We start from the raw sequence: 12,141 nt of genomic DNA, 5'->3' as shown, positions 1-12,141 counted from the left end.
ATTCGTAACTTCTCTTAGAAAAGTACTGTTCACAATATCCGGGGAAAAGGAAAACCTGGATAGATAGCATACCTGCTACACAAACTTGATAAGTGAAATATACAATCTTGGTGATTCATCTGTAGTAGAAATCAAATTTGACTCGTTTTTAAGTCAGGGTTCGCAGGTTGAAAGACTCCACTGTTAAGTTGGCAGTGAAAGCTGGGATTGAATTCAACTTCCGAATAAATATCTCAACCTGCAAAATGCTATCTCAGAATAGTTCACCAACCAGAAACCACGTTGCAAGATTTAAACTCAAGTCCCTGAAGAAACATCCGACTCGTTTGAGTACCCTATTGACTCAATGAACAACTCATGGTAATTTCTTTCGACCAAATCGTTTCTGTGAAAATTATTTCTACAAAAGAAAAGCAATTGCAGGTTCACTGGAAAAGTGCTTCTTTTTTTTTTTTGTTGAAAATAAACAGGTTTATTTTCTAACCCTCAAAGTTAACTCTCCACGAAACCAAAAACAAAAGTTTAGTCTGCTCCTTCCGAAGCAAAGGGAATGAATGAAAGCAAGAGCAAAAATAAAAGAAAGGGGGCAATCTGTGTTAGGTTTTGGCTCGTCAATTAGTGTCCTTTTCTGTTTAGGATTGTTTTAGGGAAAAAAAGGGTGCACTGATTCTTCTCCCAAAAGGGCTAGGAAAGAATCTTAGTTTCCTTATTCAATTTAGATTAGAAATCCTAGAAGTCTATTTGGAATTGGAAAGAAAGTCTAATTTCCTATTCCACTTAGAATAGGAATTACAATCTGTAAAGGACATGTAAACTGCACCCTATGCCTATAAATAGGGTGCGGCAAGGCTTAAATTTTAGAGAGAAAAACTGTGACAGCCGAGACAAGTGAGAGAGAGATTAGTTCTAGGGTTTTGCAAAAGTTCTGTAATTCTCTATTATTAATCAAAGGACCTAGAGAAATCACAACTGGACGTAGGCAAAAGTTCTGCCGAACCAGTATAAGTCTTGTGTGTTTCTAAGTTTTCTATATTTTTGCTAGTTTAGTCTATTGCCGTAGGTTACATTAAAGAACAAGGTCTAGTGTGCGGTTTTTCAACAATCTGAACCTGGATGCCAAACATAATAAGTACAACTATTGCTAAAAACTATGACAAGCTCTCATTGCCGTTTGTCAGACATATGAAATATGGAATATGAATCATGAACGTATACACAACAAAGTTTCCCCAATGGAGTTCTCAAATAATCTGGTACAGGTTGGACCACCCACATTCGAAAAAACAATAGTCCTACCAGTAAAGAAGCATGTAAAAAAGTTCTAAGAATTAGGAAAACATCATGCGCCATACCTGATGAGATATCTCAGACTGCGAGGTGTAATCATTTGCCTGTTCAATCCAAAGATAATATGATTATATTGCTTCCTGCATTTGTTTTATTACGATCTCAAGTACAATAACTCAGAAAAAAAATTGAGGTGTCCCCTAAAAATATGCCCGCAGTGTTTCCTTATTGAAATCTGAATGACCAAAATAGCTTTAAGATGGCCTAAGAAAATGAATTCATATACTACGATCTTACCAAAATGTTTGTGCTCCCTGATTCATATTCAAATTCAAGCTTCTCATCATCACTTTGCGCATATATAGATTGAAGGGTAAAACGTGTAACAGGGATTCCATTGGGACGCTGGTGTTCATCCATTACAATCTGCAAAATTGTAATCAAAAGATAATCATTACAGTTATACAATGGCCCATGTAGGTCTCTCACCGGCCTAGGAATGACAGTTTAGAAAGAGACAAAAAAGGCCTTAAAAATTGTAATAAATATCATGATCTCAACTATTTATTGGCTGAAAGTAAATAATAATATAGCAAAGATATATAGAAACAACTTAGTAATTTAAATTGACAAGTTTGATAACTTAAACTTCATATGGTTGATTGCCAGTGTTAGTTAAGCATAGACATAAGAATGAACTTTAAACCAGTAACAGAACTTAACAAAGATGAAGTTTCAACACTATATATAGTTCTTAATGTTAACTGGAATGCCATGTAAACTGGAATAGTAGTCATATGACAATATAAAGTAAAATGAGCAACAAATATGATATATACCTTGTAACCAAAGAGCTCACAACACGCCCTCCTGAACACTGAAATTCTGTCGGCAAAAACAGTCTTGTACCTGTTTAACCTAAAAGTTGTATTATAGTTTAGGTAAACTGTGAATATACAATGACAAGGATACCAAAACATATATATTGAAGAACTACTCCCTCTCACAGTAAGCCCACCCAATAACTTAAATCTAATGCAATCTTCTTACATCTGAAACATAAGAAATTAGCAAAAGTGTGGAACCCCAAGAACGGAATATCCTAAGTTTTCTTGAAACCTTAGGCTAAAAAAACGCATAACAAAATTCGCTCATATTAACAATGTCATCAGTCACAGTCACTCACCCTTCTTCACGTTTTTCAAGAGTTGCAATTTGTTCTTTCAACTGCACTATCTTCCCAGATAAGTACGAATCCACCAATTTTCCAGCATCACCTGAATAGTTTAAGAGAGGAAGGAATGCAAATAAACTCATTACACAATTGTGTGACCAGACTAATTAACATCTGACTTAAAATGTCAAAAGATGACAACAATATATTATCTTCTAATTTCTACGTAAATTATACCTTCCTGAGGTAAATTAGAAAACACTTTTAAGGAGCAAGTACGGCGCTGTCTACATGTGCGCCAACAAAGGTGCCAACTATGGTGACAGTAATAGCAATGATATTGAGGTAGATGAGGGCAGTGGTGCAATCAAGGTGGTGCTGGTGGTGGGGTAAATTTGGTAGCTGTGGCAGTAGCTTGAAAGCCATGTTAAAGTAACTCCTAAAATCTAAATCAATTTTTTCGCACTTTAGTAGTATGACAATTTAAAACTCCTTTTAACCCCCAACACACCTTGAACCCTCATCCATGCACAGTCAGTGCAAAAACGAGACAACAATATAATGCTCTAAATCATTCATTTCTAAGGCAGGAACCTTAAAAGGAAGTTTTCACGTAAATTTCTCTTTCAAAGAGCCATGTGCTTCTTACCTGATTGACTTTTCAATTCTTCAACAGCTTGTAACTTCTCCTTTGTCTTCTGTAAGTCAGTTTGTAATGCTTCAATAGTTTGTTTTGCTTCATTATCAACCGTAAGAGTATTCACCATTCTTAAAACTTTAGTATTAGCAGCAGAGAAATCGCCATGACCAATCTGTAGAAGAAAAAAATATCAGAAATTACGCAATTGAATTGCAATTTTTTCTGTTTGCCTGTCAGCTTTTAGATTGCTTGGCTGCAACTGCAGTTCCTTTTCTTTTGGGATCAGCCAGTTAGTACAAGAGAGCCATTACATATCTGACAATAGTTTTTTGTTTTTTTTGGAATAATGATATGGACAAACTTAGTAATAATGATATTTTCTTTAGGGGAGAGCTTGGTGGCAAAGTCCACAAAAGTTCAAGGCTCAGCCACCATTCAAACCCAGGTGGTGGCCCTTTAAGTGCCAAGAAAAATTAAGATAATAATGTTAATATCAATAATGCTCTGAATAAATTTGGCACCCACCTTGGACTCCAGCAGAGTGATCTCTGAACAAAGTCAATCGCTCTCCCTCTCCAATGACTTTGTTCTTCTAGCTTCATTGTTCAACCTCTCTTTAAGCAACTTTATTTCTTCACGTTGACGACTATTAACTTCTTTTTGTTCACATGGACCCCATTCCAATTCTTTAATGTAGCCCTCTTTCTTTACAAGTGATGATTCAACCTCCTGCATGTGCAAATGAGGAAACCAAACAATGAACTTAAACAGAGATTTCTTGAATTACAAATAGTAAAGAGAAAGAAATTATGTAACCTGAAGAAAAGTATGACTGGCTGCTTCATCATTCTTTGCCGACTTCAGTCCATTAATGACATTTCTCAACTTATCTCTTTCCTCAGTAACCATAGAGAGCTGCATTTTAATACTTCCTTCAGCATACATTCTTAAAAGATAATTAGTATTGTTTTTATCACTTTCTTTGGGGACTGACTTGTACGAAAAAATGGAATATTAGAGCTTTCGATAATGATTGTTATGCTTGAATGATAATGCTTTTTTTTTCAACTACTTTTTCTATGCTTCTAAAAATTCTTTACTATATAAGTCTGCGTCCCAGAAGATATTTCTATGACCTTGTAAGAAGTAAAACACCTTGAATTGAAGAAATTGGGGTTCCATAAAACCAATTGGCACCATGGGGAGTAGCCCAACTTACTTATAAGCCCATGCAAGGTTCCTCCTCCCATCAATGTGGGATTCATTCTCAACATGAATAACGCCTTCGTTTTTGAAAACATTGATCTATATTCTATACTGACTTTTCAAGTTGTTACATTCATCAACTTACGTTGCGGTTGCATTCACTTCATAGGACAGTTATACTCCCCACCCCCCCTCCGGCCACCCCTCCCAAAAAAAAAAACAATAGTTACCGTATTGAATAGATTACCACACTTTTGTTTTTCTTTGAGAGAGCCAAACTTTAACTTATTTTCCAAAACCACTTAGTGTGATAGGATACTAAAGTAATGATCAGTAGACTAAAAATTATTCATGCATCAATGAGAATAAGAATGTTAGACAAAAAAGAGCTACATCGCCCACACATTAACCTTAATTTAGAGAATACAAAAAGCAACCAGTGCAGAGCCAGAATGATGCAGGATGCAAGAAAATTTGGGCATAAGCATATAAATTATGCTTATTATATTTAGTTTAAAAAATATAGGTGTTAATTACAAATCATTTTGAAGAAAGTTGAGGTTCCACCATAAAACCAATTGGTAATATGGGGAGCAGCCCAACCTCTTATAAGCCCTTGCAAAGTTTCTCCTTTCACCAACGTGGGACTCTTTTACCTTCACATCCTCACACTCCTGCTCATATGTGTGAATTTTCAAGCCAAACATGTGTGGACAACATGAATTGGGTGACGTGAAGCACGTGTCGCCATTGGGCTTCACACGTGGGCCAACCTGCTCTGATACCATGAAGAAAGTTAAGGTTCCACCATAAAACCAATTGGTAATATGGGGAGTAGCCCAACCTCATATAAGCCCTTGCAAGGTTTCTCCTTTCACCAATGTGGGACTCTTTAACTTCACATCCTCACACGTTTAAGGGCTAGTTATTACAGTTTCATGTCACATTATGACTTATCAGATTGCCTATATAAGGAGACCCTACAATTCTAGGGCTCAATCTTCAGGCATGTTGATTGAAATTATGATTAATTGGTTCAATTTACACCAATCTTTTCTTCATCCTAGATAAACCACTACAATTATAACCCTACATTGAAACCTGACTCTCCCTATGCACACCCACCAACCCACCCACACAGCCCCAAACCACCCCCAAAATTAAATATTCAATGAAAGCTTCCAAAGCAGAAAATTAGAGGGATTGTACAGCAGTAGAAGGATAAATAATAAGCTCAGCAACAGCCAGACTGCAAAACTAAATGAATTAAGAAAAAGATGGCATAAAACTACCTGGTTACATGCTTACCATCGATTCAATCCGCTTAACCTCTGATTTTGATACATCCACTTTCTCTTTGGCCAGTGTAGCTTCTATTTCAGCATTTTGTTAATCAATTTTTGCTGCATGTAGAGCTACCTCCAATTGTTTCAAATGAGCATTTGCCTCACCCACTTTCATCATGCTATCAATTACCTATCTGCATTAAATGAAAAAATGTTAATCACTGGAAACCGAAAAACATCTTCAATGCTCAGGCAGAGAAAAGCATGAACAAATCTCAGATAAAATAACAAATAAAAATAATAATATTTTGCATGGTGGGGATGATGACAGCAGAACTTGTTGATAACCTACATATAAACTCTACCAACTACACAAACTTGAAACCCTCGTTAACAGGTCAAGCATGATTAGAAGAAAAGGAATAGAATAATTCTCAGTCCTAAAAAAAACCCCACAACAAATAATATAGAAAGTTGACAGGTCCATTTGATCCTTCTGCGATTGTTTCAAACACCAAACAAACACACATGGTGTCATAGGGTGAAAACCAGACCACTGAAATAAGTCTAGAGATGATATTTCCAATCACTGAAATTAAGCACATGGTACCAGCTCATTGTAGACCATCTATTATGAAGTCTTCCTACTCAAACAATTATCAATAGTATCACATTATGCATACATCACATAGTACCAGAAATCATCTACTTCCTAAGAAATGTCTATAGCAGGTACAGTTATTCTAGGGTCTAAACAAAAGAGACAACCCATGCATACAAAATACACAGTTTTTAACATTTAGTTTCAAATGTATAATGTTCAGCTCCACTGGAATGCTGGGAAGTTATCCACAAACAAATGTAATTCTAATACCATTGATGTTGTACCAGATGTTCAGTTTTAATCAACTAATAAAAGAGTCACACTATGCAGTGCACTCCTGGCTGCCTTAACAAAAATAAACAGATCACAAAAAATAATAGAAGAAGAATAAGAAGCATCAAGGAAAGCCTCACTGTCTGATTATGAATTTATTCATTCATCTAAATGATCTAACAATGCTGGTTCAAACTTCAAAGTACTAAAATGAGCTATTCACGTACTTTTGTAATGATGCAAATTTAACTGGTAAATCCTCAGAACATGACACGCCTGGAATGTCTTTAATGATCAACTTCCAAGATGTCAATTCATCCTCCAATTTCTTCATACTAAGCTGTAATTCTTGTAGTTTGGATAACTCTGCTTCTACCCTCTCTCTACGGCTCTTTTCTTCCAACAATTTTTCCTTCAATAACTCAACATTTTCATGAGCTGACTTCAGCTTTCTTGCTTCCCTTACTTCAGCATCCTAGGAATTTAGAAAGAAAATGTTATTGGAATACACAAGAAATGCAGAGGAGTTAAAGGAGGGACATATCTAGTCAAGAGAAAGGTATTAGTCTAGAAAAGATGAACTCAGTCATACACAACTCTCTTTCAAACGGAAGCTTCTCGAAATCTGTTCAAACTTGAAACTGAAGCTCCTAATAACACAAAAGAAAATATTCTCCCCCAAAGTATTTTAAAAAATTTCTTTTTGTTCAGAATTCTACAATTTCTTTTATACCAAATGATAAACTTTTACCCTTCTTCATCTTCTATAATAATACAAAATCTATGCTGAAATATAAAAGGTTGATGAGGCAAAACTCAAACTACCATAACTATGCATAACAATATACTCCTTACCCCCAGGCCAAATGACCGAAATCACATTACCAAACAAACAATGCATTGACTTAGTATGCACCATCGAACATAAACAGACATATTGGCTACTTAATTATTAATGTTCAGAATTTTATGAACCGCCAAACCAAAAATTAATCTTTCGAGGGCTGAAGATTTTTTTGTAAAAAAATAAAATAAAAGAACTAATTAAGAATGATCGTCAACCAACTTCATAGAGAACCTGAAGATTCAATAGGAAGAAACAATTTTATTCATTAGAAAGAAAAGATCGACAACAAAACTTACAAAGTTTCTAAGCTCTTCTTGCAGATGTTTAACTAAAATATTATTCTGCGTGGATTCAACTTCTTGAAATGTAAGACTTGATAGTTTCTTCTCTACTTCACTCTTCTGTTGCACGCACTGAAAAGTAAAGTGAATCAAAAGAAAAACTGATCAACTCGTAGCAGTATAAGACAAATCGTAATATTATACAAAAATACATTTGATATCAAGGCCAAGCAGACCAACATACAAATAAATTATAAAAGAAAAGGTAACACCGCATTTGGTATTGTAAACGGACAGGTGATGATGCATATATGAGAAAGATTTTCCATTGAACATATCAACTGGTATCTAAGAGCAATAGAAATAAGAGGTCTACCTCACTAAGTTGCTTCTTAATATCATCCAGCTGCTTTTTCAATAGCTCTGTTTCTTTCTCAGCATTATGAGCTCTGCATTCCATTTGTTCACGCTAAACAAGAATGGAGAAGGTTGAATGACTGCTGATGGTCATAAATTCATAGACTGTAAAACTAAATTAATCAAAAATCACCACTCACATCTGCAGTTATTCTAGAAACAGTGAGCTTGGATTCTCCTTTCAGCTGGGCAAGATCGTTATTGAGACTCTTTTTTTCCTTCTCTATGCTTTCAGAAAGATGTCTCAGTTTCCCCTCTATAACACTTGCTTTCTCCTCAGCCAAAGCTGCTGAAGTCTCAGCTCTCATGCGAAGGTTCATTTTGTTTTGAAGCTTCACCTGAAATTTGAAATGTGATATGATGAGTGGGACAGAAAAACTGTTTGGAATTCCAAGAGGGGAACAAAACAAAACTAGGAGGAAAACAGAAAGAACAAATGAATCATTCTTTTGGGAAAACCAAATGGTGGAGGAAGTACCCAGCATTCATAAAGGTTCAAGCATATACCTCAAGTTCGCTGTTTGATTGTAATTGTTTAGTCAATCTTTCATGAGAATCGTGCACCTCCTTCAAAAGCTCTTCCTGCAGAGCCTGTTCACGTGCCTTTGCAGCGGCAAGTTCTTGTTCAGCATACAAAAATTGATCCAGATATTTCTTCTTCTCAGATTCTGCAGCACATGTAACTAATTAGGGACAAGACAACAAACATAAAATGTCTAATCTAAAGAGTTTCTACATGGTTAGCTTTCCAGAAACCGAAGGAATTTTGATTTAAATGAAAAGAACTTATCTTACCGGTTTTATGAAATAAATTCACATGCAGACATGGTAAAGTAGTTCCAAACAAGAAAGAAACTATCCTGTAGGGTTTATTATTTTCAGATTTTGAAATTTGTGATTTTTAACATAAATGGCCCACAACACAAACCGAAGACAAATCTCATATGGTATTAGGTTCAAGTTACTCGGAGCCTACAAATAAATCAGAAATTGAAATTCAGTTTAAGATGTATTGGCACATTTATTTGCAGGTAGAGATATGGAACTAACAAGGTCCAGCCCATAATTCTATGGTGTTCTAGTAACGTCGAAGAGTCCAGGACTTTTCTCTACTCTTAAGTTAGTCATCCAGAATTGCCTACTAGTTCCGATAGTCTATTCTATATCCAGTATGAAAAGAAAATGTTTAAAAGACTGTATATGCATCCTCCTCTAAAAAAATAAGACTGAAACAAAGGAACTGAAAATTTTCTGTTGGTTTACCACCACAAGCTCAGCCATTAGGATGTGGGTCAGTTGTTGTTTTTATATTTCAACAATCCTCATGCGTGCATCTCCGCCCACCACTAGATAGCCCAACAGACAGTTCAACAATCAGAATGTTGCAGTTGCAGTGATTTCTATTTCAAACAAAAGACCTCCCACTATGATCCAAGGATAAGACTGAAACAAATACCAAGAGATTTAGCTGAGCTTTCTTCGCACTTTGCAGTTCTAACCCTTTAGCCTTTTCATACTCAATTGAAATCTTAAACAAATCCCAAGCATTTTCCACAAACTCTATCCCCATGATAGCCTAAAATCCATAAGTATTCCTAGAAGCAGTTTCCTTTCTTTATATTTCATTCTTCTTCCACAACTAAGGTGTTCTTTCTTGACCCAAATGAAACATCCAAGGTCTTCTTCAACCCTTGAACTTCATTCTCCGAAGCTTCTTTTAAACCCCAAGTTCGCTTAAGCTGCACTTTCTCATTCTTTGCAGTTCTAATCCTTTTCCTTACCAAATTAAAATCCTACAAATCCACAAGTATTTCCTACAAATTTTAGCACTCATTTAGCCTCCTGCACGCACCGTTTCAAATCACATGGTATTTTTGCTGCTACAACCAGTTTTTTTTTTTTTTTTTTTACCATCCTTATGTCTTTCATTCTTCTTTTGAAGCTTAAGTTGTTCTACACTCTGAGCTTCTTTCTTTACAACCATAACCCACTACACCATATGTTTATTTTGCTAAACAAAACCCACAACATAAGAAAATTTAAGTTAAGATGGTCTGTCCTGCATGAAGACATATACTCTGCTCAAAATAAGAAAATTTAAAATTCATTAGCTTTGTCACTTGTTGAGACGAAAATCTTTACATAGTCATATACCACCATATTACATCCTTAGTTAATCCCATCAAGTAAAGAAATGTTTTTTCGAATATTTGTGCAACAATAACAGTGAGTTTGGAACGAAAACTCTCCAATTACCATTCAGCCTGCCAGAAGACAGAAAGAAAAATATGTATTTTGTAACGAACAGAAGTACAGCATTGAACTGCGAGACCCATAAGTACAAAAACATTTGGGAAGCTGAGGAGAAAAAAGAGATGTTAAGCAATGTAGTGGAACATCTTATCAAAAGAACCCACCAACTTTGCAGAAGTTGTCATTTAAAGCCGCTAATTTAGATTGATAATCAGAAGCTTGCTTCTCTGCATTGCTCAAGGCATCTATAAAATCTGATTTAACCTGCGCCAAAGGAAGGGAAAGGGTTCCACTTAGCCAAAAAATATACAATAAGGTCTACAAGCAAGAGAAAAGAAACACAGATGATTGTACTGAATCCACATTAGAAAATAACATCCGGTCTGTAGAACTTGTATTAAAAGTCGGGACAAAGTCAAAGGGTTTGGATGATAAGGAAAAATTCAAAGAGGGAAAACAATCTGCAGCGTGAATACGACAATTACAGGCCAACATTTACCTTACATAAAATATATATAGTGAAGGGAAAGAAATTCTAAAATGGTTCAATCGAAATTACGATTTGCGGCATATACGAGACTTAGCCTCCAGAATGAAATCCAGGTATGAAAAATTGAATGAATCAATTACATTAGATATCATAAATTGTCAGCAACAATAATTAACTGATTCAAATGTATCTAGCTAGTATGGATTGAACAGCCACTTCAATTGGGAAACAGAAGATGCAAAATCGAGCAGCCACTTGGATGATCAATGGATTATTCCATCTAGAAAATGATAAATATTTACATATAGAGAGGCAGAAAGAAGAGAGGGAAGCAATATTACCATTTGGCGGCATTGATAGGTGCAAAGCAAGTGGTGGGAGGAGGAACCGGGAGGTGGAAGGGAAGGAGGAGGGTCGTCCTCGAAGATGACGAGAGGGCCTGGGCCTGTGGCAGGGGCAGGCGGTGGGGTCTCGGTCACCGACGGCGCCGCCCGTTGCTTCTTCGTTGGGGGAGTTCTCACTATCATCTTCAAACAATCCTTAAACCTAAACCTCTCTCTCTCTCTCTCTCTCTCTCTCTCTCTCTCTCTCTAACAGCGCAGCATAGCACAGCACAGAAGAAGAAGAAGAAGAGGAGAGAGAAGCGGTGGCCTAATTTAAACGCAAGGGGAGGGCGCCATTTCTTTTCTTTTGTAACGACGAGTGAGTGATGGCTTCTCGTTGCACCGTCTTTTCTCTTTCTCCCCCTTTCAAGTTTGAAACCCAAATAAGGGCTCTTTTGGTATTGACGTGCTCTAAAAAAAAAAAAAAAATTGTTTCTGCTGTGATGTGAGAATAAGCAGCTGTGAAATAAAACAACAGAGTATTTGGTAAATTTTTTTGTAAACGTGCTTTTGAAAAGAAAAAAAAAAGCAGTATTATAGTGTTTAATAAACTTTTATGTAAAACAGATGTGAAAAAAAATCGATTTTTCAAAGCTGGGTTTTGCAGCTTCTTGTTTTTGCCTTTTTTTCACCCAAAACTGTGAAAAAAGCTGAAGCTGAATGTTTATCAAACACAAAAATAGCTCCCAACTATTTTTAATATCAATTTTTTTTCGAATCACCTCTGTACCAAATCAGCCCTAAATACACCTCTTCAGCTGCAGCTGCAAATCTTCCTTGACGCAATCGCTCTTTTTATTATCCGAAATTTCTTTTGTGGTCCCTAAAGGGGCAAAGTTGGTTCGAACCCGGGCGACGCCATCATTATGCAAATTTTATTTCTGTCTTGTTCCCCTTTTTGTCCTTGGGCTTTCACACTACGTCATTTTTTTGCTTTTGTACAATCAAATAGGAGTGGATTGTATAACACAAAAGATCAAATTGTCCCTACTCCGGATCC

The 12,141-nt window shown here is 36.1% G+C and overlaps 1 pseudogene; it reads right to left on the bottom strand.

The window, feature by feature from the left end:
- Positions 1 to 24: 24 nt before the first annotated feature.
- On the bottom strand, positions 25 to 11,334 carry LOC137718411 (mitotic spindle checkpoint protein MAD1-like; annotated as a pseudogene).
- Positions 11,335 to 12,141: the final 807 nt, after the last annotated feature.

The sequence above is a fragment of the Pyrus communis genome, chromosome 1, assembly GCF_963583255.1.
Source record: "Pyrus communis chromosome 1, drPyrComm1.1, whole genome shotgun sequence".
NCBI lineage: Eukaryota > Viridiplantae > Streptophyta > Magnoliopsida > Rosales > Rosaceae > Pyrus > Pyrus communis.
This window is presented reverse-complemented; position numbering and strand designations above follow the sequence as displayed.